This window comes from Zosterops lateralis (genome assembly GCF_965231275.1).
Source record: "Zosterops lateralis genome assembly, chromosome: 12".
Lineage (NCBI taxonomy): Eukaryota > Metazoa > Chordata > Aves > Passeriformes > Zosteropidae > Zosterops > Zosterops lateralis.
Genome location: NC_139772.1, coordinates 95,738 through 117,277, shown reverse-complemented (window position 1 = coordinate 117,277; position 21,540 = coordinate 95,738). Strand labels below are relative to the sequence as shown.

Sequence of the window (21,540 nt, the reverse complement as noted above, 5' to 3'; positions counted from 1 at the left end):
GGTGAGACCAGGATCTGCAAAATCTCTGAGTCTGTCTTGCTGAGGCTGAAGCCATGTTTGCTGTCAACGGTGACATTGTGGAAGAGGCTAAAGACTGAAAACTTTGGGGTTTTTCCCCTGAGTCACCAGACTCTGTCTGCAGCTGTGCCCTGTCTCTCTCTTAAAAGAGTTTCTGGGTTTAGAAAGGTTTTTACATTCTGCAATATTAATCTATAACTCAATTGAAAAGAATCATACTCTATCAGTGTGGTGTTAATTGCTCTGAGTTGGTTAATTAAAATAAATGGTAAGGGGTTTTAGCAACCCTTGGGATGGCCCCTGGAGCAGGGAGCTCTTGTTTAATTTCCCTTCATTCCTTTAATGTCTTTTAGTTATTTTTTAAGCAATTACTGCAACTAGGATATACAATAAGGACAGTAGAATTTCTGCCTTGTTGGATTGGGAAATCCAAGCTGAGGTCCTTGGAGGGATTGAAGGGATGGGGAGCTGAGCCTCAGGGTGGGTTTTGACAGTGGGAGTTTGGTGAAGAAGAAAAGAGAGATCCCCCAAAAGTGATTAAGGTCAGTTCTGCTGGCTTTGGGTGCTCCTATCCCCAAAAAATCATTCTGGTTCAATGGGACTTGGAGAAGCAGGGGGATGTGGTGGGGGCGGGCAGGGTCGGGGGCGGGGCCGGGCAGAGCCGGGGGCGTGGCCGGGCAAGGCCAGGGGCGGGGCCAAGAGGCGGTCGGGGGCGGGGCCGGGCGTTCCAGGGGGCGGGGCCGGGCAGCGCCGGCGTTCTCGGTGTTTGGGTTTTGTCTGGGCTTGTCAGCCAAGTCATAAACAAGCCAACTCGGCTCCTGAGCTCTCCAATGAATGTTTGAAACGCTTCCACAGAAGGACAAGTCAGGAGTGATTCCAAAGGAATATTTGTAAATGAAGGGTAACGATTGCTGGGGAATTTCCTTGGGAATTATGTACTTCACAGGTACAGAATTTAGGAAGAGGAATTCCCGTTCCAGCCTCGGGCACCTGCAGGAGAAGAGGGGTCCTTATCCACAGCAAGGGAAGCCCGGTGCCCCATCGTGTCAGGTGCAGACAATGAACCGCCCCGGGAATGAACAGCAAGTCCCCTCTGCCTCACCCTCGGACTGGGAGCAGCTGCAGGTGAGAGATGCCACAGGATGGGGAGGGGAGAGAGCAGCCCCAGGTGTGAGCTGGGAACAGTGAGGGGGGACAGAGCAGGCACAGGTGTGAGATGTGATGGATAACGAGGGGACGGTTATAGCCGGGGGCGGTTCCCGGTTAAGAGGGAAGCCCCAGCTCATTTTGGTGTGGAGCCGTGGGGAGTGAGGAGCTCACGCTGAGGTCCTGGCTGTGGTTCATGGGGAGCACGTGGGTTTGGAGCGTTACTTGGGAGGCGATGGGGATCAAACCTTTACACTGAGGAACAGCACAAGGTAAACCAGTGTGGGTTTATAGAGGGGACTTTTTTTTCCTTTTCGGCTTCATCTTAATAAATCCTCCCCGGTGCTCCCAGAAGAAAAAGGAGTTATGGAGACAAAAGGAGTTCAAATTGATTGAAGAAACTCCTCTTCTGTTGTTGTCTGTGTTTAAAGTGAAGGGGTTTTCTTTTCACCTGTTTTTTAATGGATAGTGGCACTTCTATGTGCTTTTTATTTAATATTATGTTCTTAGGTTGTGTGTAGTGTTTTGTGTGACTTTTTTGGTATTATTTGTTATATATAATTTGATTTTTGAGTGAGGATAACTTTATGGGTGGGTTTGTTTGTATTTGAGGGAGAACTGATTTAAGTAGCTTTTTTGGGAGAGTTCTGAAATGTGTTATTGGGGTTTTGTGTGTTGTGTGGAGGGATTCGGGTTGGGTGGAGCTGGTTTTTTCTGTTTGGTGGTTTTTAATGATTTATTGTGTGGCTTTATTCTGTTTGTAGGTGGTGTGATGAGGGATGTGTGGTGTATTTAATTCATGTTTGGTTTTATAGTTCACGTTGGTCGGAGTATTTTTGAACTGAGTTTTGTTGTAGAATTGTTTTTGGGGGGATATTGTGTTTTTCCAGGGTTTGTTGTCTAAGGTTCACAGTGGTGTAATTGGCTGTGGTGTGAGGTATAGGGGAGGTTTTTATTTATTTAGTGGTGGCTTTTATCAGGGTGAGCATCTAGTGTTTGTTTTAGTGGGTTTGAGACAGTGTGATGTAGTTCATTTTTTCAGGTTTCTTAATATTTATAATTAATTATTGTTTATTGTGTTATTTGGGTTTGTTTATTTAGCATGCTTGATTAGAGTATATGTTTTATAGTTTGGGATAATTTAAAAGTTATTGTTTGTACTCAAATGGATATTTTGGTTTTGTGTGTATTTATAGGTGGTCTGTTTGTTTGGATGGTTTTGAGGAATTATGGGTTCATTGAGTTAGGAATAATTGTTTTTGGTGCTGTTAATTTATCTGTGCTATTTTTTATTTTTGTGGATTGATTTATTTGTTAGTTGTGGTTTAGGGTAAACCTGGGAGGGAACTTTTAAATGGGTTTTTTTTTAGAGAGTAAACTCTTGGTCTGGGTCTCTTGGTCTCTTTTTAAATTGGTTTGGGAAAGAATTTATTTAGAGAAAAATAGAAAAAACTATTTAACAAACAAACTGGTTACAAGCATAATGAAAAACATAAAATAATAAAACACTTTGTTTTTTCTGAAGGGAGATGGTAAATTCAGAAAGCCCTTGCTGTGGCTGTAGCTCATCTCCTTTGGTCTCTTATCAGCTGCTCTGGTGTTGATAAAATGCTGAGGTCCAGGCCCCGTGGCTGCAGGTGCAGCTCTCGGTGCTTCTCTGGGTTTTTCAGTCTGCAGCAGGTTTAATGAACCCAAAGAAAAAGGGGAAATAATCAGTGCAGGGAACTTCTCTGCCCTGAAACTAACAACTAACAAAGAGCCATCAGATCTCTGTGCTGCAGTCTGTCTGTGCTTCAGCTGAATATACTGGAGAGAGAGAATGCAGAGGAGTGAACACTGTTTTCTTAAAACAAACTGTGTACTTTTTCTTTCCTTGCTTTGCTCTCAAAATCAGTCTGAAAGGTACTGAAGGCATTTTTGAAGTAGTTATTTAAAATTTTTGAGGTTTTTGGTGTTTAAATTATTTATTTTGGAGGAAGTTTGTTTGAAGTTTTTGCTTAGTTATAATGAAATTATTTTATTTTTAATTAGAAGTTTTATTGCAGTTAAAGGTTGAGGCTTTTTTTGTTATGTTAGTAATAGAAAATAGGCTTTGTTTTGGTATGTAGTGATGGGATTGGTGTATATGGTGTACAAGTGTGTACTAAGGATTTAAAATTCTGTGTTTTTGACGTGCTAGGTTAATGACTTTATATAGGTCAAGAAATATAGGTTTTCTACTTTTTATGTGGTTAGAGGCAGGTATTTAAGTTGGGGGTGTTCTGGGTGTATATTTCAGAGGTTTTTTGAGGAGAATGGAGATGGGGTTATTTTTATTATATTTGGAAAATGGGCTAGGAGTAATAAGAGTTGGCTTTTTTTTACTGGACTTTTGTTTGTGTTTTGTTTTCTAAAATTGGTATATTTGTGTGGTCAGGGCAGTGGTGTTTCTGGTGCAACTCTGAGCCTCCCTTATTGTTTGCATGTTTCAGGTGGTCACTTGTCTCACACTGAGATCCTCTCACCCAACAGCCCTGCTGAGATCATCCATGGATGTTTGGGTTTTCTTTATGGCACCTGACTGAGACAGCAGGAATTTCCCTGAGGCAGAGACAGCCTTCCTTGGCCCCTGATGTGGATTCTCATCCCTGGACATCCCAGAGATAAGTGAAGGGCTAAAAGCCACAGAGGGGATGAAAGTGGGGTGTGGGTTGGGAGTCACTGAGAGGGATTTTTGAGTCAGGTTTGGAGATGGGGATGTCCAAGATATGACCCCTTAGGGCATGTAAAGGGAAGGTCTCACAGTGCTGAGGTGTGCAGGGCAGAGCAGTCCCAGGGCACGTCGTGTCACTTGTCTGTTGTGCCCTCAGTGTCTTTTGTGTGTTTTGTTTTGTGTGTCTTTTGCCTTAACCCTTCAAGGGGTCTTTTGGAAACCCCAGGGATCGTTCTTAACATCTCCCTGTTCCTTGGACAGGCACTGATATCATTGAACTTTGACTCGGGTGCTCAGACACACATCAGAATCCATCTCTCTTCACAACCATCCAGGCTAGTGCCTTTCCAGGTCTTGTTCTGAGCTTTATCCACAGCTGTGCATTGCCACCATCCATTCAGGTGGATTAGGTCTTGTCAGAATGCAGAGATAGGTAAAAGATTCTGACTTTGGGATTCTCAGGCATCCATCTCTGTGTTTCTTGGGATCAGTGATCCCGTTGGCATCTTCTTCCTGCAGGGTTCTCTGAGCCTGGTCAGCTCCCCATCGGTCTTACCTCGGTCATCTCATTGCGAGTTCTCTCGGTCCTCAGGGTCATTCTTCTTGCTGAGATATTTCTGTCCCTGTTGTGTCCCCCCTTTTGTCCTGTCCTGTGTCACGGGTGTTGGTGTGTGTTTGGCTTGGAGCTGCTCTGCCTTGTTGCTTAGTCTGGGTGTGGGGGGAATGGGACAAGTCCTGGGGACTTGAAATTTGTCATGTAGGGTGTAGTTGGCCTGTAGAGGGTATTCCTGGACTGACACAAAGTGTCTGGAATTGTCAAATGCTTCTTCAGCACTTTGACTTTTGTCCTTTCTTTCAGATGCAGATGGATTAAATCCATAGCAGAGTGCCCCATCCCGGGTGAGGGGGCTCCCCTGAGAAGGTCAGTCACTATTTGTGTTTGCAGGGGAGGTGTAAATGGTGGCCTCGTTACAGCACTGCTCTTTGTCTTTATTTTTAGGAGGCAAAGCTGGGTCTCTGCAGTCAAGGTGAAGTGGATGAGGTGAGCAGTGATGGGTGGACAGAAGCTGTTGCTCTTGCTGAAGTCTCACTTCTGGTGCAACTCTGAGCATTCACTGTTTTTTTGTTTTTTTGTTTTTTTTTTTAATTTATTTTAGGCGGTCCCTTTGGCAGATGTGCTGGCCCAGGATGCCAGAGGAGGGCAGATGGGTGCAACATGAAGGTTCACTTGTGGTATGCTTCAGTCAGAGCAGGGAGGTTGCTGTTTCACAGGAACTCAGCATGATTTTTCCTTTTTTGTTTCTTTGCAGGTGCTGCTGCTGCCCCAGGTTTGCCAAGGCATAGAGGGAGGGGGTGAGTTGGCACTTGGGCAGGTGGCCCACAGGTGAGTGCTGTGCTCAGTGTGTCCCTTTTCCTTTTGCTGGGTTCACTCTGGGCAGCCTCTGGAGTGGGGGGAAGATCTGAGGGGGAGGTGGGACAGCGGTGCAGAGGAGCCCCAAGGGTGACTCTTCTGGAAGGGAATAGTCACATTTTCTGTTCTGTGGTCCCAGGTAATGTGAGGAGGTGCACAGCTGGAGTTTGGATACGGCAGCTCTGAGGTGGATGCAGAGAACGTCTTCAAATCCACGGTGCCAACACGTTCATTTCTGTCCAGGATGGATTTTGTCCGCTCATATTCAAAAGCAAAGTGTTGGGGCTGGTGGTTGGGAGAAGGGGAAAAACCTTTTCAGTCCCAGGAGGCAATTTAAAGTTACCTTAGAGGAGGAGAGGGCCCTCAGGATGGACCCCTCAGGAGTAAAGGGAGAGGGTTTCTCCTTAGCATCACCTGAGCCTTGGCCGGGCAGGGCAGTCCCAACCCATCTCTGCATTCTAGCAAGATTTGCACCGTTGGTCGTCTTAGAGTCTTTGAGAGTCCACAGGGTTAGGGTGCAGTGGGGGGAGATTCTTGGCCTTGCCCGCCTGGGCATCCTGGGATCCGTGTCCCAGGAGCATCCCGGGTTGCAGGGTGTAGGGTAGTAGGGTTCAGCAGGAGGGCGCAGAGCAGTTCAGCAGTGACCTACAGAGGCTGAAGGCCGAGGGAGGGCTTGAGAGGCAAAGGACTCACAGGCTAGAGAGCACACAGTGAAAATCAGGGGTACAGGCTGGGATACAAGTCAGAGTACAGGTGTACCAGCCCTCACAGCACTGCTACCAACACTGTGTTTCCCTGAGAGCAGGTGCAGGCAGCAATCCTAATGCAGGACAATGCCAGAAGCCCTGAGAGGTGCAGGCAGTAAGCCCAAGGCTAGGGCCAGGCAGGAAGTGATAGTGGGGGGCAGAGTCCACAGGGTTTGGGTTCACTGGGGATGTCCAGCCTGCATTTCTTTCCTGCTCTAACTGGGGTTGCTCACACCCCTAGTGGAGGCTGTGGTGGGTGGGCTCAGGACCAATAATGTCTCTAAGACCTTGGCACTGCAAGAGTCAGCCTCTGAGCCCAGCTGAAGTGTGCTGCCCAAGGACCCAGGCATGCTTAGGAGAGGAGGAGTAGCAGAATTGCCAGGTTTTGGGGGATGTGCTGGTGAGATTATGCTTTGATATTTGGTTTTCTTTATTGTAGCTGACTGAGAGACAACAGCCCAGTGACAGCAGGAGTCTCCCAGAGGGAGAGGCGACCTTCTTTGGCACCCAATGTGAATTCCCATCCCCAGACATCCGAGAGATAAGTGGAGGGCTTGGAGTCACAGAGGGGATGAAAGCGGGATGTGGGGTCAGGGGTCACCAGGAGGGGTTTGGTGAATCAGGTTTGGAGATGGGGATGTCCAAGATGTGACCCCTTAGGCTGTGTAAAGGGAAAGTCTCATTTTTGATCAGTGCTGAGGTGTGCAGGGCAGAGCAGTCCCAGGGCACGTCGTGTCACTTGTCTGTTGTGCACTCTGTGGTTTTGGAGCATCTCATATCTTTCATGTCTTTTCCCTTTGCCCTTCAAGGGGCCTTTTAAAACCCCTGGCATCAATCTTAGCATTTCTGATCTCTGCATTCCTCAGCCAGGTGACTGACTCGAGTGCTCAGACACACATCAGAATCCATCTCTCTTCACAAGTGTCCAGGCTGATGCCTTTCCAGGTCTTGTTCTGAGCTGTATCCACAGCTGTGCACTGCCACCATCCATTCAGGTGGATTAGGTCTTGTCAGAATGCAGGGATAGGTAGATGAGTCTGACCTTAGGATTCTCGGGCATCCATCCCAGCGTTTCTTGGGATCAGTGATCCCGTTGGCATCTTCTTCCTGCAGGGTTCTCTGAGCCTGGTCAGCTCCCCATGGGTCTTACCTCGGTCATCTCATTGCGAGTTCTCTCGGTCCTCAGGGTCATTCTTCTTGCTGAGATATTTCTGTCCCTGTTGTGTCCCCCCTTTTGTCCTGTCCTGTGTCACGGGTGTTGGTGTGTTTGGCCTGGAGCTGCTCTGCCTTGTTGCTTAGTCTGGGTGTAGGGGGAATGGGACAAGTCCTGGGGACTTGAAATTTGTCATGTAGGGTGTAGTTGGCCTGTAGAGGGTATTCCTGGATTGACACAAATTGTCTGGAGCTGTCAAGTTATCTTGCAGCACTTTGACTTTTGTCCTGACTTCCTTTCAGATGCAGATGGATTAAATCCATGGCAGAGTGGCCCATCCTGGGTGAGGGGGCTCCCCAGGGAAGGTCAGTCACTGTTCAAGAAGAGTCCCATATTTCACATTTATTGGCACTCCAGTGCAGGGCACCTGCATTTACAGCTCCAAACAAGTGAGTCCCTTGGTAACCACCCCCGGGGAGCAGCTGGAGCCTGCTCTGGGCTGGGCTGGGGGACCAAACACTTGGGGCTGACACAACTCCACACTGAGAGGGCTTGGGAAAATGCCTGGTTTTGTCCAGGATTTTGTTTTTATCCTTTCTACAAGGCTTTAGTTGTCAACTTGGTAAAAATAAATGCTAAGGACTTCAAACCATGAGGGGCTGGCAAGTTATGCACACCAGAGACAGCTTTTTTGTTTTGTTTTGTTTTTAAATAGCTGCGAGGCTTATATCTTGATTTTCAGACTCTCTTTTTTTGGCCGACTTTTTGTTAAAAATCTTATTTTGAAGTGCCTCAACCAAGGACATCCTGTTTGAAACTTTATCCCTGTTGTTTTTCGTCTTGCAGGTAGTTGGTAAAAAAGGATGGAGCCAGTAGGAAGCAAAGCCCCTGGAAGGCCTCATCCCAGTCCAGCTGTTGTTTTGTGTTCTTTAAAAGATTTTATATTTATTTTTAATTTTTAACTTTTTTAAACATTACTTTTAGATTTTTTTTTAGATTTTTATTTTATTTCCATGTTTTTATTTTTTGTATTTTTAATTTTTAAAAACTTTTTATTTTTATTCGTTTTTTTTTTAATTTTTATTTTTTCATGTTTTCTTTGTTCCTTTTTTAAATACTATTTCTTACCCAGAGTATGTGGAAGTTTGACCCTAAAGGAGAGAAAAACCAGGAAAAGACTGACATCAAAGAACACTAAATTCATTTGTGCCATGCTTTAATATGAAAAAGATAAAGGATAGCATGAAAAAAGACCAAGCATTCTCTGTTTTCCAGGAGACTCCCATTCTCTGAGCACTGACCACCCTTCCGGTGGACTTCTACACAGAAACCATTAACTTATGTTTTCTTTGGGGTTGTTGTTTGTTTTTTTTTTTTCTCCATTCTCTTTCTTACCCTGAGTAGAAAAATGACCTCCATGTCCATTGGATGTCTGAATATAATTGAGAGTGCAGTTAGTAAAAAACCTCTGTATTTTCTGCAAAATTAAAAAACCTGAATGGAGAAAGCTGTGAACACTGTGGTGCCTTTTTTTTTTTTCCTTTCAACCCCTTAACAGGTCTCATTCTCCCCATGCACAGTATTACCAGCACAGTATTACCAGCAGTAACTTGACGTTGAGGTGTATTTCATTGTTCTTTGTCTTTATTTTTAGGAGATAACATATGATATTGGCACTCCAGGTGAAGCAGACAGGGTGAGTGTTGACTGGTGGATGGAAGCAGTTGTTGCTCAGGCCTCAATTTCTGGTGCAACTCTAAGCATACACTGTTGAGTTGTTTTTTTTTTTTTTTTTTTTTTTTTTTTTTTTTTTTTTAGGTGGTCCACTTGCAAGGCGTTCCAGTCCTGGATCCCAGCAGCTTGGTGGGTACAAGTTTAAGATATACGTGTTTCAGAGTTCTGTCAGACTGGAGCAATTGTGTTTTCACAGTAACTCAGCCTGCTTTTTGCCTTGTTTCTTTGTGGGAGCTGCTGCGGCCCTACGCATACCAGGGAAGAGAGGCAAGCAGGTGAGTTGACATTTTGACAGGATGACTCAGGTGAGCGGTGTGTAACAGCACGCTAAATGTGTACCTTTTCCTTTTGCAGGTACCCTCCGGGCAGCCTCAGGAGTCAAATGGTGATCTGAGGTGAGCCGGGGCAGCGGTGCAGGGGAGGCCTGGGGATTACTTTTTCTGTCAGGCAATTGTCATATTTTCTGTTTTGTTGTCCTAGGTACCGTGAGGTGCGGAGCCCAAGATTGGATACCGCAGCACTGAAGTGGATGTGTTCTTTTCCATTGAAGATGGATTTTTGTCCACTCATCTTGTGAAAGATAAGTGTTTGGGCTGGTGTTTGGGTGAAGGGGAAAAAGCTTTGCAAAAGGAGGCAATTCAAAGTTAGCTTAGAGGAGAAGGCCCTAGTGGGAAGTAACGGGAGAGGGTTTCACCTCGGCCTCACCGGAGGCTTTGCCGGGCAGGGCAGTTCCGCGTCCTTGCGTGTTTTGCGCCGTCATCTGTCTTTGAGTCTCAACATCCTCGTGGACGTTTTCACCCAAGGATGTCGCCTTCGGGTCCAGAGCTATTGCCACAGTCACCCGGCAGTCATTGCTTCCTTCTCTCGGCCTACCCAGCTTCTCGAGCATCCTATTAACAACTTAGGCGCTAGTTCTTGTAAGGAGTTCCGTTTCATCATCACGTGCTATTGCCTTAAAGCTTTCTTTCCTTTGGTGTCATCAGCCTGTGGCTCATCTTGTGCTAGGAGTCTTGGGTCCATAAGGTGAAACTGCCTGGCAGTTTCAAGTTGTGTCTGCTGTGTTGTCTGCGTCTGCATTATGTAGTTTGTGTCCCTTGTCTTCTGTGTGATAGGCCTTTGTTACATCCAGACACTGTATCCGCATCATTCCGGCCCACGTTGGCCGTACTCTCCTCGTGTACTTTCCCGGATCATCCTTATTCCAGCCTCGTTACAGTTTAACTTTTTGAGGCCGGCACACGGACACTTGAGCGTTTTCATCCGTTTTCATTCTCAGCTTCGGTAGCGCCGCCTTTTCAGATGCCATTCTCTTGGACTTTTATAGGGAGGGTATTAGATTCCCCTCACGTGCCTGCAGTATCTTTCAGAGTTATCTGAAGTCAGCACTTGTATTCTACCTGTCTCTGCTCATGTTGTATGTGCCAATGTTGAATGCGCCAATATTGCATCTCTCAGTGTCGGCTTATATTGTGTGTGCCTACATTGTATCTGAGTCTATTGCATCTCACTATGTTGGTTTATATTGTATGTGCCTACATTGTATCTGAATATGTTGTATGTGACTATGCTGGCTTATGTTGTATTGTACTGTATGTGACTATGCTGTATCATACTATGCTGGCTTATGCTGTATCCTATTGTATGTGACTATGCTGTATCCTATTGTATGTGTCTATGCTGTATCCTATTGTAGGTGACTATGTTGTATCCTGCTATCTTATGCCGCTTATGTGTGAGCTGCCCTGCCCTGGCACATAGTGTTAGTGAGGTAGAACAGTTGTAAAACTTCACAGTTCACCTCTTTTCTGTGGAGTTTTGGGCATAAGAGATGTGGGCCTGGAGTGGGGATAACTTGCTGTCAGATAAGCGCTTGTTGACCACCTCTTGTTGTCTTCCAGGTCCCTGAGGAGGATTAGCATCTCTGTGGTTGCTGATGCTACAAGTTTCCTGGAATCTACCATGTATGCTGAAGAGTGATTGTGTGTGTATGAGAGTCCTCTGTGTTTGCTTGTGTTTGCCTGTGTGTGTGTGTGAGCTGACTGGTTTGACTGGTTCTAACCTTGTGTGCGTGACTTTTGCCTTTCAGGTTTTTCAACACATTTTAAATTTAGAATAAAAAATCCCCAGCTCGGGGTTTTTTTTTTAATTTTCCCCCCCGGCTGGGTTTTTTTTCCTCGGTCCCGGCCGGTCTGCGAGGCGATGTTCATCGCCAAAGTTTGGGTGCCGACGGCCTGTGGACCGAGGTTTTCGTCAGGCAGGCCGGTTTGTGTCGAGGCTCCCGGGAACCACGTTCCCGAGGAGTGCTGCGAGTGTGTGTCAATGATTGGGGGTTCTTGGGAGGTGCTTTGAGGTGAGAGCGAGGGTGGGTTTGTGTGCAAGCTGAAGGAGGTGCGTGTGGTGGATGACTGTTCTATGTTACATGTGCTGCTTTTGTTTTGCATTTCCTGTACCAATAAAATGAGATCTAATGGATGTTTCAGAAGCAGAAAAACTGTTCTATTGTCTCAATGTGTATTTGGCTTGCGGTTCCCTGTATTGTTCCGTATTTGCATTTGCTGCCGTGTTTCCATGTATCGCTCTGTACGAAGCTGTACTTTTATCAGCGTGTCTACGGGTTGTATCTGTACTTGCATTTGTATATGTTGTTTCCATGTGTTTTGCTGAAGTGTAAATAAAAATGTTCATTCAATAGTAGTTGAATCCACCTTAATTAAGATTCCCTCCCGCCCTCTCTGCCCCCCTTTGGCTCCTGTCTTCATTTGGTGTCATTGAGTCATTTTCTCTCGCTCTATTTCTTGCTTTCCTTCACTCTATTTCCCTACTTCCAGGTAAGTCTATTTATTTTCCTCTCTATATCTTCATGCTATTTCCTTTTCTCTCTCACTCTGCTTCTTTCTCTCTTAACTCTTTATTTTCCTCTGTTGTTCTATTTCTAGCTGTTTCTCTTTTGCTTTCATTCTGTGTTTCTCTCTAGCTCTGTTTCTCTTTCCCTGTGTTTCGCTGTAACTCTATTTCAGTGTAACTGTTTCTCTTTCTTTCTCAGTCTGTTTCTCTGTTTCTCTCACGCTCACTCTGTCTCAGTTTCACTCTAATGCTGTTTCTCTTTTACTTCCACTCTAACAACTCTGTTTCTCTCCAAGTCTCTCTTTCGCTCTAACTCACTGTGTTTCTCTGTTGCTCTGACTCTTTTTTGCTTTGTTTCTCTGTCTGTTTCGCTCTCTCTCTCTGTTTTTCTCTGTTTCTCTCTTTCTCTTTATTTGTAATTTAAAGTTAGAAATAAAGTTTAACTTTATTTCTAACTCTGGTGCAGTGGTAGGAATTTTCATGCGGCCAGGGAACAAATATTAAAAAAAACTTTAAATAAATAAAAATATTTGGTCCCTGGCCGCATGAAAATTCCTACCACTGCACCAGACTTATTATTTTTATTCTTTTTTATTTATATATACACCCAATAGCCCCCCTATACACAGGGTATACATACTGTATGCCCCCCTAATTAGTCCTCCAGGTGGGAGCAGCTGATTATAGATGATTGCTTAATCACCACACCCCCCACTCCCACCTGGACCACTAATGACCCAATTAGCCAGTTGAATAATTAATCACCCTATGCAAATAACCTAATTAATTACCTACACATATGCAAATCACCCAATTAATTATGCAGGGTTACATTTACATATAGGGTTACATGTGGGGTTGATTTTAGGGTTCAGAATGCATTACGGTCAAAGGTCAGGGGGTCAGGGTCAAAGGCCGGGGGTCAGGGGGGTAATAGGTTAAAGGTTGTAAGTCAGGGGTTATAGTTCAAAGGTCATATGTCAGGGGTCAAAGGTCAAGGGTCATAGGTCAGGGGTCATAGGTCAAAGGTCAGGGGGTCATGGGTCAAAGGTCAGGGGGTCAAAGGTCATAGGTCAAAGGTCAGAGGTCATGGGTCATAGGTCAAAGGTCAGGGGTCATAGGTCAAAGGTCAGGGGGTCAAAGGTCAAAGGTCAGGGGTCATAGGTCAAAGGTCAGGGGTCATAGGTCAAAGGTCGGGGTCAAAGGTCAGGGGTCATAGGTCAAAGGTCAGGGGGTCAAAGGTCAGGGGTCATAGGTCAAAGGTCAGGGGGTCAAAGGTCAAAGGTCAGGGGTCATAGGTCAGAGGTCAGGTGTCAAAGGTCAAAGGTCATAGGTCAAAGGTCAGGGGTCATAGGTCAAAGGTCAGGGGTCATAGGTCAAAGGTCAGGGGGTCAAAGGTCATAGGTCAAAGGTCAGAGGTCAGGGGTCATAGGTCAAAGGTCAGGGGTCATAGGTCAAAGGTCAGGGGGTCAAAGGTCATAGGTCAGGGGTCATAGGTCAAAGGTCAGGGGTCATAGGTCATAGGTCAGGGGTCATAGGTCAAAGGTCATAGGTCAAAGGTCAGGGGTCATAGGTCAAAGGTCAGGGGGTCAAAGGTCAGGGGGGTCAGAGGTCAAAGGTCAAGATGCCATAGGTCAGGGGGTCAATGTTCGGGGGTCAAAGGTCATAGGTCAGGGGGTCAAAGGCCAGGGGTCAGGAGTCAGGGGGTCAGGGGGTCAGGGGGTCAGGGGGTCAAGGGTCAGGGTAGCGGGTTAGGGGTTAGGGGATAGCAATAAAACTAAGTAGACATTTTATTTTATAACTCTCTGAACCTCCTTGTTTATTACCCAAGAAATCTAAAACTAAGCAAACAAAAAAACCCCCAAAACAAAGCCCCCACAAACACTCCCCCCAAAAGCACGCAGAAAGAGAAAATTATTTCATTTTATATTATTACTTTTAAATTATTTTTATATTATTTATTAGAATTTATTTTTATTTTAATAAAGATTAAGTGTTTACCCCTTAGAAAACCAGTCTTTCAATTCTAATTAACTCTGGTTTTGATCTGTTAGGTTAATGAAGTCATATAGTTTAAAATATCAAGAAATAAATGCTACCAAAAAAAATAAAAATACAAAAAAAAAATATATACATAACAAAAAGACAACTACAACATCTAAGAATAATATCTTTAGTTACACTATTATTACATGTTCCATATATTATAGTATGTAAAATATACCTAATAAAATGAACATGATATAATAAATAAATTTTAATAATATAAATAGGTAGATTATATAAATAGATAAATTATACTAGATAAATACATGAGATAATAGAAATATCATAATAAGAAATAGAAGAAATATGGAAATATAGCATAAAATTAAGGCTATTTTTGTTTTGGCTCGGTTGATGGCAGGGTTCTCGTAGTTGTTGTGGTTGGGGGTCTTTTGGGGCCTTTATTTTCGGGGATGTTTGGAAGGGGAATTTTGGCCACGTTCTTTTTTGCCTCCGCTCCGTGCGGCGGCGCTGCCACCGTGTGGACACAGAGCGGTACTGCAGCCCCCCCTGCCTGGCACCGGGCTCTGAACTGTGAGGCAATGCTGCCATCCTGTGGATAAATTGCGGTACTACAGTTCTCCCCCGTGCCCATAGCAGCCCCGGGCTGTGAACTGTGCGGCAATGCTGCCATCTAGTGGATGAAAAGCGGTACTGCAGTTCTCCGCCGTAGCAGCCCCGGGCTGTGAGCTCACGGGCAGTTTTGCCGCCCGAGGACCGAAAGATCATGGCCAAAAAGGCGAGAAAAAATGAGAGGACCCCCGGACACGTGGCAGCCGGCTCCCTGCGCGCGACCTGGACCACGGAGCCGCCCGGGAGCGATTTTTCCGCGGCGTACGCAGGTGCGCGGGCACGGGATGGGGGCTGAGCGGCGCAGCGGCAGTGTTCGGGCAGGCGATGTGGTCAGGGGCCTGTGCGAGCAGCCGAGGGGGACATTTGGGGGGGATGCCACAACCAAGATGGCGGCGCGACTCGCGGCGCTTGACCTTCTAAAGATGGCGGCCAAAAGGGCGGGAAACAGAGAGGACCTCTGGTGTGTCTATCTTAGTACCTGCATAAAAATCCCGACCACGGCGCCGCCCGGGGACAATTTTCTGCGGCGTTTCCAGGTGTAGGGACACGCACTGTGGGTTCAGCCGCGCCGCGGGCGGGTTCAGGGTAGACATTTTAGTCAGGCGCCTGTTGTAGACACTGATGGGGTCCTTAAGTGTGCCACAACCAAGATGGCGGCCCGGTTCGCTGCGGCTGACCTTCTAAAGACGGCGGCGGGGAGGGGTGAAAGTGACGTAAGTCGCGGCGTCACCGAACAGGGCCGGGGAGGGACGAAAATGACCGAGTGTTGCCGAACAGCCGAGAATAGCCGACGGCTGACGGAAATCGCCGAACAGCCGAACCCAGCCGAGTTTCCCCGAACAGCCGAAGCCAGCCGAGTTTCCCCGAACGTCGCCCCCCTCAGCCGAACCGAACGAGCCGGGGGCAGTTCCGGGGCAGTTCCGGGCCAGTGTCCGCCCTCACTGCCGCTTCCTCGGCGGGCCATTCAAGGTGGTGTCGGGGCCGCTGCCGATCCCCCGGCGGGCGGGCAGGCGGGCGGGACACGCTGGCGCTGTGCCTGGAGCTGCAGCCCTTGCTGTCGCCGCTGGAGCCGCGCCGGGGCCTCCCGGGGAAGGCAGCGAGTAGAAACCGGTAAATTAGAATTAATGTAGAGGGGACAGAGCAGGCACAGGTGCAGCTGGGATGGATAACGAGGGGCCGGTTCCAGCCGGGGGCGGTTTAAAAGGGGAGCATCAGCTCAATTCGATATCGAGCTGTGAAGAATGAGGATTTTATCCTGAGTTCTGGCCGTGGTTCACGAAGAGACTGCAGGAGCATTTGGATTTGGAGCATTTCCTCGGGGGACGACAAGGGACAAACTTCTATGCTAAACAGATAAGCCACTTTGGGTTTATTGGGGGAATGTTTTTTTTCTTTTCAGCTTCGTCTCACCAATCCCTCCCCGGTGCTCCCAGAAGAAAAAGGAGTTATGGAGACAAAAGGAGTTCAAATTGATTGAAGAAACTCCTCTTCTGTTGTTGTCAGTGTCTGAAGTGGAGGAATTTTCTTTTCAGCTGGAATTTTAATAAATAATGATGTTTCTATGTGGCTTTTATTCAATATTATGTACTTAGGGGATATGTAGTATTTTGTGTGACTTCTTGGAGTATTATTTATTATACATAATCAGGTTTTTGAGTGAGGATAACTTTATGGATGGGTTTGTTTGTATTTGAGGTAGAATTAATTTAAGTAGCTCTTCTTGAGAGACTTCTGAAATATGTTATTGGGGTTTTGTGTGTTGTGTGGAGGGATTCAGGTTGGGTAGAGCTGAGTTTTTTCTGTTTGGTGGTTTTTAATGATTTATTGTGTAGCTTTATTCTGTTTGTAGACGGTGTGATGAGACATGTGGTGTATTTATTTCGTGTTTGGTTTCATAGTTCACATGGTCAGAGTATTTCTGAACTGAGTTTTGTTGTTGAATTGTTTTTGGGGGATATTGTGTTTTTCAAGGGTTTGTTTTCTAAGGTTTACAATGGTGTAATTGGCTGTGGTGTGAGGTATAGGAGAGGTTTTTATTTATTTAGTGGTGGCTTTTATCAGGGTGAGCATCTAGTGTTTGTTTTAGTGGGTTTGAGACAGTGTGATGTAGTTCATTTTTTAGGGTTTCTTAATATTTATAATGACATTATTGTTTGTGGTGTTGTAGGGGTTTGTTTATTTAGCCTGCTTGATTAGAGTATATGTTTTATAGTTTTGGATAATTTAGAGGATACTGTTTGTAGTCAAATGGATATTTTGGTTTTTCTGTGTATTTATAGGTGGTCTGTTTGTTTTGATGGTTTTGAGGAATTATGGGTTTATTGAGTCAGGAATAATTGGTTTTGGTGCTGTTAATTTACATTTGTGCTGTTTTTATTTTTGTAGATGGATTTGTTTATTGTTGTGCTCCCTGGGTTTTCCAGTCTGCAGCAGGTTTAAACAGTCAGAAGAAAAAGGGAAAAAGAAGTCTTTGCTTTAGCTGGCTAAAACTAACAAAGAGCGAAGGAGATCTGTGTGCTGCAGTCTGTCTGTGCTTGGGCTGAATACACTGGACAGGGAATGCACAGGAGTGAACACTGTTTTCTTAAAACAGGCTGCGTGCTTTTTCTTTCCTTGCTTTGCTCTCAAAATCAGTCTGGAATGTACAGAAGGCATTTCTGAAGTAGTTATTTTAAATATTTGAGGGGTTTTGGCATTTAAAATACTTATTTTGGAGGAAGTTTGTTTGAAGTTTTTGCTTACTTATAATGAGATTATTTTATTTTTAATTAGGTGTTTTTATGGTTTTTTTGTGGTTAAAAGTTGAGACTTTTTTGGTATTTTATTAATAGACAATAGGACTTGTTTTTGTATATAGTGATGGGATCGGTGTATATGGTGTTGACTAAGGATTAAAAATTCTGTGGTTTTGATGCATTAGGTTAATGAATTTATATAGTTTGAAAGATGTGGGTTTTATCCTTATTTAGTTAGAGGCAGATCTTTAGGTTGGGGGGGGTTTGGGTGTATATTTTGGAAGTTTTTTGAGGGGAATGGAGATGGGGTTATTTTTATTATATTTGGAAAATGGACTAGGAGTAATAAGAGTTGGCTTTTTTTTGCTGCGCTTTTGTTTGTGTTTTCTAAAATGGATATATTTGTGTGGTCAGGGCAGTGGTGTTTCTGGTGCAACTCTGAGCATCCCTTATTGTTTGTGTGTTTCGGGTGGTCACTTCTCTCACACTGAGATCCTCTCACCCAACAGCACTGTCGGCACCAGGAAATCGCCACCGCCGTCCTCTCGTGCCCGGAGCCCCGGCAGGACGCCGGCGCAGCGCCGGCTGCCGGCGGAGCAGGAGCGGCTCGTGCCGCCCGGAGCGCTCCCGGTCCCGATCGCGACCGCAATGCCGCCGCGCCCTCAGCCCGGGCCCCGAACCCCCCGGCCCCGATCCGCCGGCCCTGGCGGGAGCGGGGCCGTGAGGGGACAGCGGGGGGGGGCTCGCGGAGCCGAGCTGGGATTGGCGGGGCCGGCACTGCCTCCGCTTGTGATTGGCTGAGCTGGCCGGCCCTGGGGCATAAAGAGCGCCCTGAGGGGCCGGGGCCGTCAGTCCGGCGGCGGGACGGGGAGCGGTGTTTGGAGCTGCGCGGTCGGTCGGTCGGGAGGAGCGCCGCTGCGCCGGGACAGGATGCCCGCAGCTGCCGGCTCGGGGAGCAAGGGTGAGCACAGACGCGACTCCCGCGTCCGCCTGCGCCAGTGTCTGGGGTCCGGCGGTGTCCTGGGGCAGTGGCGCCAGCCGTACCCAGGGCGGCCGGAGGCCTGGTGCGGGGCCTGGTGCGGCGCAGGAGGACCGGCTGTGGCTACCAGGGGCCGGCGAGAAGCGCTTCTGTAGTTTCTGGATTTAAAGCAGTGTTTACAGGATCAGAAATAAAGCAGCAGTTTATGCACTTTTTTCTTATTTTATTTTGCTTTTATTAGAAGTAACTATGTTTTTCATATTTATTGCATCTTTCATTATTTTGCTTGTTTCAATGCACTATTTTTGGCTCGTGGTTTTTTTGTTTGTTTGTTTTTGTTTGTTTGTTTGTTTGTTTGTGTTTTCTGGGTTTTTCTTTTTGTTTTTTTTTCTAAATATCTGATGTTAATTCAGTAAAGGTTGTAGGGCTAGGGCTAAAACAGCAGTTGTGAGCCCAGTAGAGACAGAAAGCCCCAGGATGTGGAATAAAGCCCTTGGCACTAGAGGCACGCCCAAAACAGTGTGGAACGGTGGAAATGCTGGGGCTGGAGGGTTCTCCCCACGGGAGAAGGGGATGGAGCTGCAGCTCAGGGCCTGCAGGAGATGCCTGGGGGGTTACCAGCCCTTGCCCCGTGGTACCCAGCAGAGGCTGAGGCTGTGGGGGCTCGGAGGGCTCCAGGCCCCGAGAATCAACCCGTGGACACCTTTTGGGATGAGGGAGCAGGGGCCCAGTGGCTCTTCCCAGCCCCTGGTGCTGCCTGGGGGAGCTGAGGGGGCTTTCGGACAAGTGCTGGGCTGAGACCCAGGGGAAGGGGGGAGATACATGTTGGCCTTCGGGCTTCAAGTGTCCCCAAGGTTGAGAACCCAGGAGGGTGGGTGATACAACTCCTAAAGACATTGAAGTGATGACAATGACTGACTTGTGGCCTTCTCAACAGCCCCGGGCTGCAGTGAGAAGCAGTAGCAGTTTTAGCTGCAGGCAGTGGGAAGCTGAGGAGCTGGAGCTGAGACAGCAGAGCTGGAGGAGACACAAAGATGGTAGGCTTTGGGGTAAAACACCTGGGGGGCTGGTCTAGGGAATATGGAGCCGGGACGGGAACTGCGGGCTGGAGCTGAAATCACTGTAAGGGCTGGGGTAGGGACTGGAGAGCCGTTGCTGCAGTAAGGATTAGCAGGTTGGGTCTGGACTATGGGTACAAGAGGGGAGCTAAAACAACACAGAGCTACAAAAAATCCAAAAATCATACTCTGAGACCAAAAGCGGCACGATGTGTCACTGATGGGAAGACGTGAAGACAGAACAGAAACAGAAGAGCTGGCAGTGAAATAAAGCTTGTGGGTCAAGAGCTGAAATCACTGGGGCTGGGCAAGGGGACTCTGCAGGGCTCCAGCTCAAAGCCCTGCAGCGGTGCCATAGAGACTGCCAAGGCCATAGAAACTCTAGGGCTGACATAGAGCCTGTAGGATGGGTGTGCTGAAATAAATAGTCCTGTGATACTGGTGTTGGGGCTGGGTCTCGAGGCTGAACACGGGAGAGGGCGTGTGGAGAGCTGAAAGTGGGAGGGGCTGGAAGAGGGCTGAAGTGCCGGCGCTGCTGGGTTATTGCCTGCGTCCTTGGGGGGGAGGTGCTGTATGGCCAGGACTGAAATCACTGTTGGGGCTGGGCTATTGACTGCAGGGTGGGCACAGACACTCTCGGGTCGGAGCTAAACCGTGGCAGAGCTGGGGCCAAGACAACCATCCTGCCCCGTGACGGTGGAGAAATTGCTGCTGCCAGAGTCGGAGAAAACCGTGCATGCTGCTAGAAGAAACCAGCCGGCTGTCAAATAAAGCTTGTGGGTCAACAGCTGAAATCACTGGGGCTGGGCAAGGGGACTCTGCAAGGATCCGGCTCAAAGCCCTGCAGCGGTGGCATAGAGACTGCCAAGGCCATAGAAACTCTAGGGCTGACATAGAGCCTGTAGGATGGGTGTGCTGAAATAAATAGTCCTGTGATACTGCTGTTGGGGCTGGGTCTCGAGGCTGAACACGGGTGAGGGCGTGTGGACAGCTGAAAGTGGGAGGGGCTGGAAGAGGGCTGAAGTGCCGGCGCTGCTGGGATATTGCCTGCGTCTTGGGGTGGAAATGCTGTATGGCCAGGGCTGAAATCACTGTGGGGCTGGGCTATTGACTGCACGGTGGGCACAGACACTCTCGGGTCGGAGCTAAACCGTGGCAGAGCTGGGGCCAAGACAACCATCCTGCCCCGTGACGGTGGAGAAATTGCTGCTGCCAGAGTCGGAGAAAACCGTGCATGCTGCTAGAAGAAACCAGCTGGCTGTCAAATAAAGCTTGTGGGTCAACAGCTGAAATCACTGGGGCTGGGCAAGGGGACTCTGCAGGGCTCCAGCTCAAAGCCCTGCAGCGATGGCATAGAGACTGCCAAGGCCATAGAAACTCTAGGGCTGACATAGAGCCTGTAGGATGGGTGTGCTGAAATAAATAGTCCTGTGATACTGCTGTTGGGGCTGGGTCTCGAGGCTGAACATGGGAGAGGGCGTGTGGAGAGCTGAAAGTGGGAGGGGCTGGAAGAGGGCTGAAATGCCGGCGCTGCTGGGTTATTGCCTGCGTCTTGGGGTGGAAATGCTGTATGGCCAGGGCTGAAATCACTGTTGGGGCTGGGCTATTGACTGCAGGGTGGGATTGTGAGTGAAAATGGAATCTGCAGAGCTGAGAAAGGGACTGAGAGATGCCTGCTGAAATGATGGAAGGGCTGGAATAGTCACTATGGAGCAGGGATGGGGACTCTAGGGCTGGAGCTGAAAAGGACTGTGTGGCTGGGATATTGACTCTGGGCTGGACTCAGTGATCGTAGGGGGGGAGCTGAATTTTTGCAGAGCTGGAGTCAAGACAAAGATCTCTAGCAGTGTGCTTTTTGCATGGTGGAGCTGCTACCTAGAGCCCCATAGGCATCTCCTGTGGAAAAGCCACTGGCGGAGGATTCGGTCTAAGCAGTCAGACTCACATCACACACGCCGTGGCTAGGCTCAGCAAAGAGAGGCAAGAAGGGCCTTTTTGTACGATGAATTCCAGCAAGGTTTTTTCCAGCACCCTAAAGGGATCAGGGACAAAAAGACCTGGCCATGTGCTGTGCACAGGCCTAAATAGGGATCAGGAACCAATGGTCTAAGGGCACGGGGGTGCTACTAAGAGCAGGGCAGGGCTCAGTGATCTAGAGAGGGGACAGGAGCGGACACTGGGATACCACCACCAATAGGGAAGCAGGGAAAAGAGAAACTACCAGGACCGGGGGAATGGGCACACAAGAAACTGGGGCAAAGCACCCAGGAAGCGCCATTCTTTCAGCCTAGGCAGGCAAGACTCTATGCTGCGTCCTTCCAAGGCAGGAGCCTGGCAATTGCCCCAAGGGGTTCCAGGGACTACACAAGAGAGCAAAGACTTACTGCTCTGTGGGCAACCAGGCC

General features: G+C 47.6%; 1 long non-coding RNA gene across 1 annotated transcript; it reads left to right on the top strand.

The window, feature by feature from the left end:
- Positions 1-6,389: 6,389 nt before the first annotated feature.
- LOC310914339 lies at positions 6,390-9,418 on the top strand. Its single transcript, XR_014591007.1, has 4 exons — positions 6,390-6,558; positions 8,017-9,175; positions 9,255-9,295; positions 9,381-9,418. It is a non-coding gene; the product is annotated as an uncharacterized lncRNA (long non-coding RNA).
- The last annotated feature ends 12,122 nt before the right edge of the window (positions 9,419-21,540 follow it).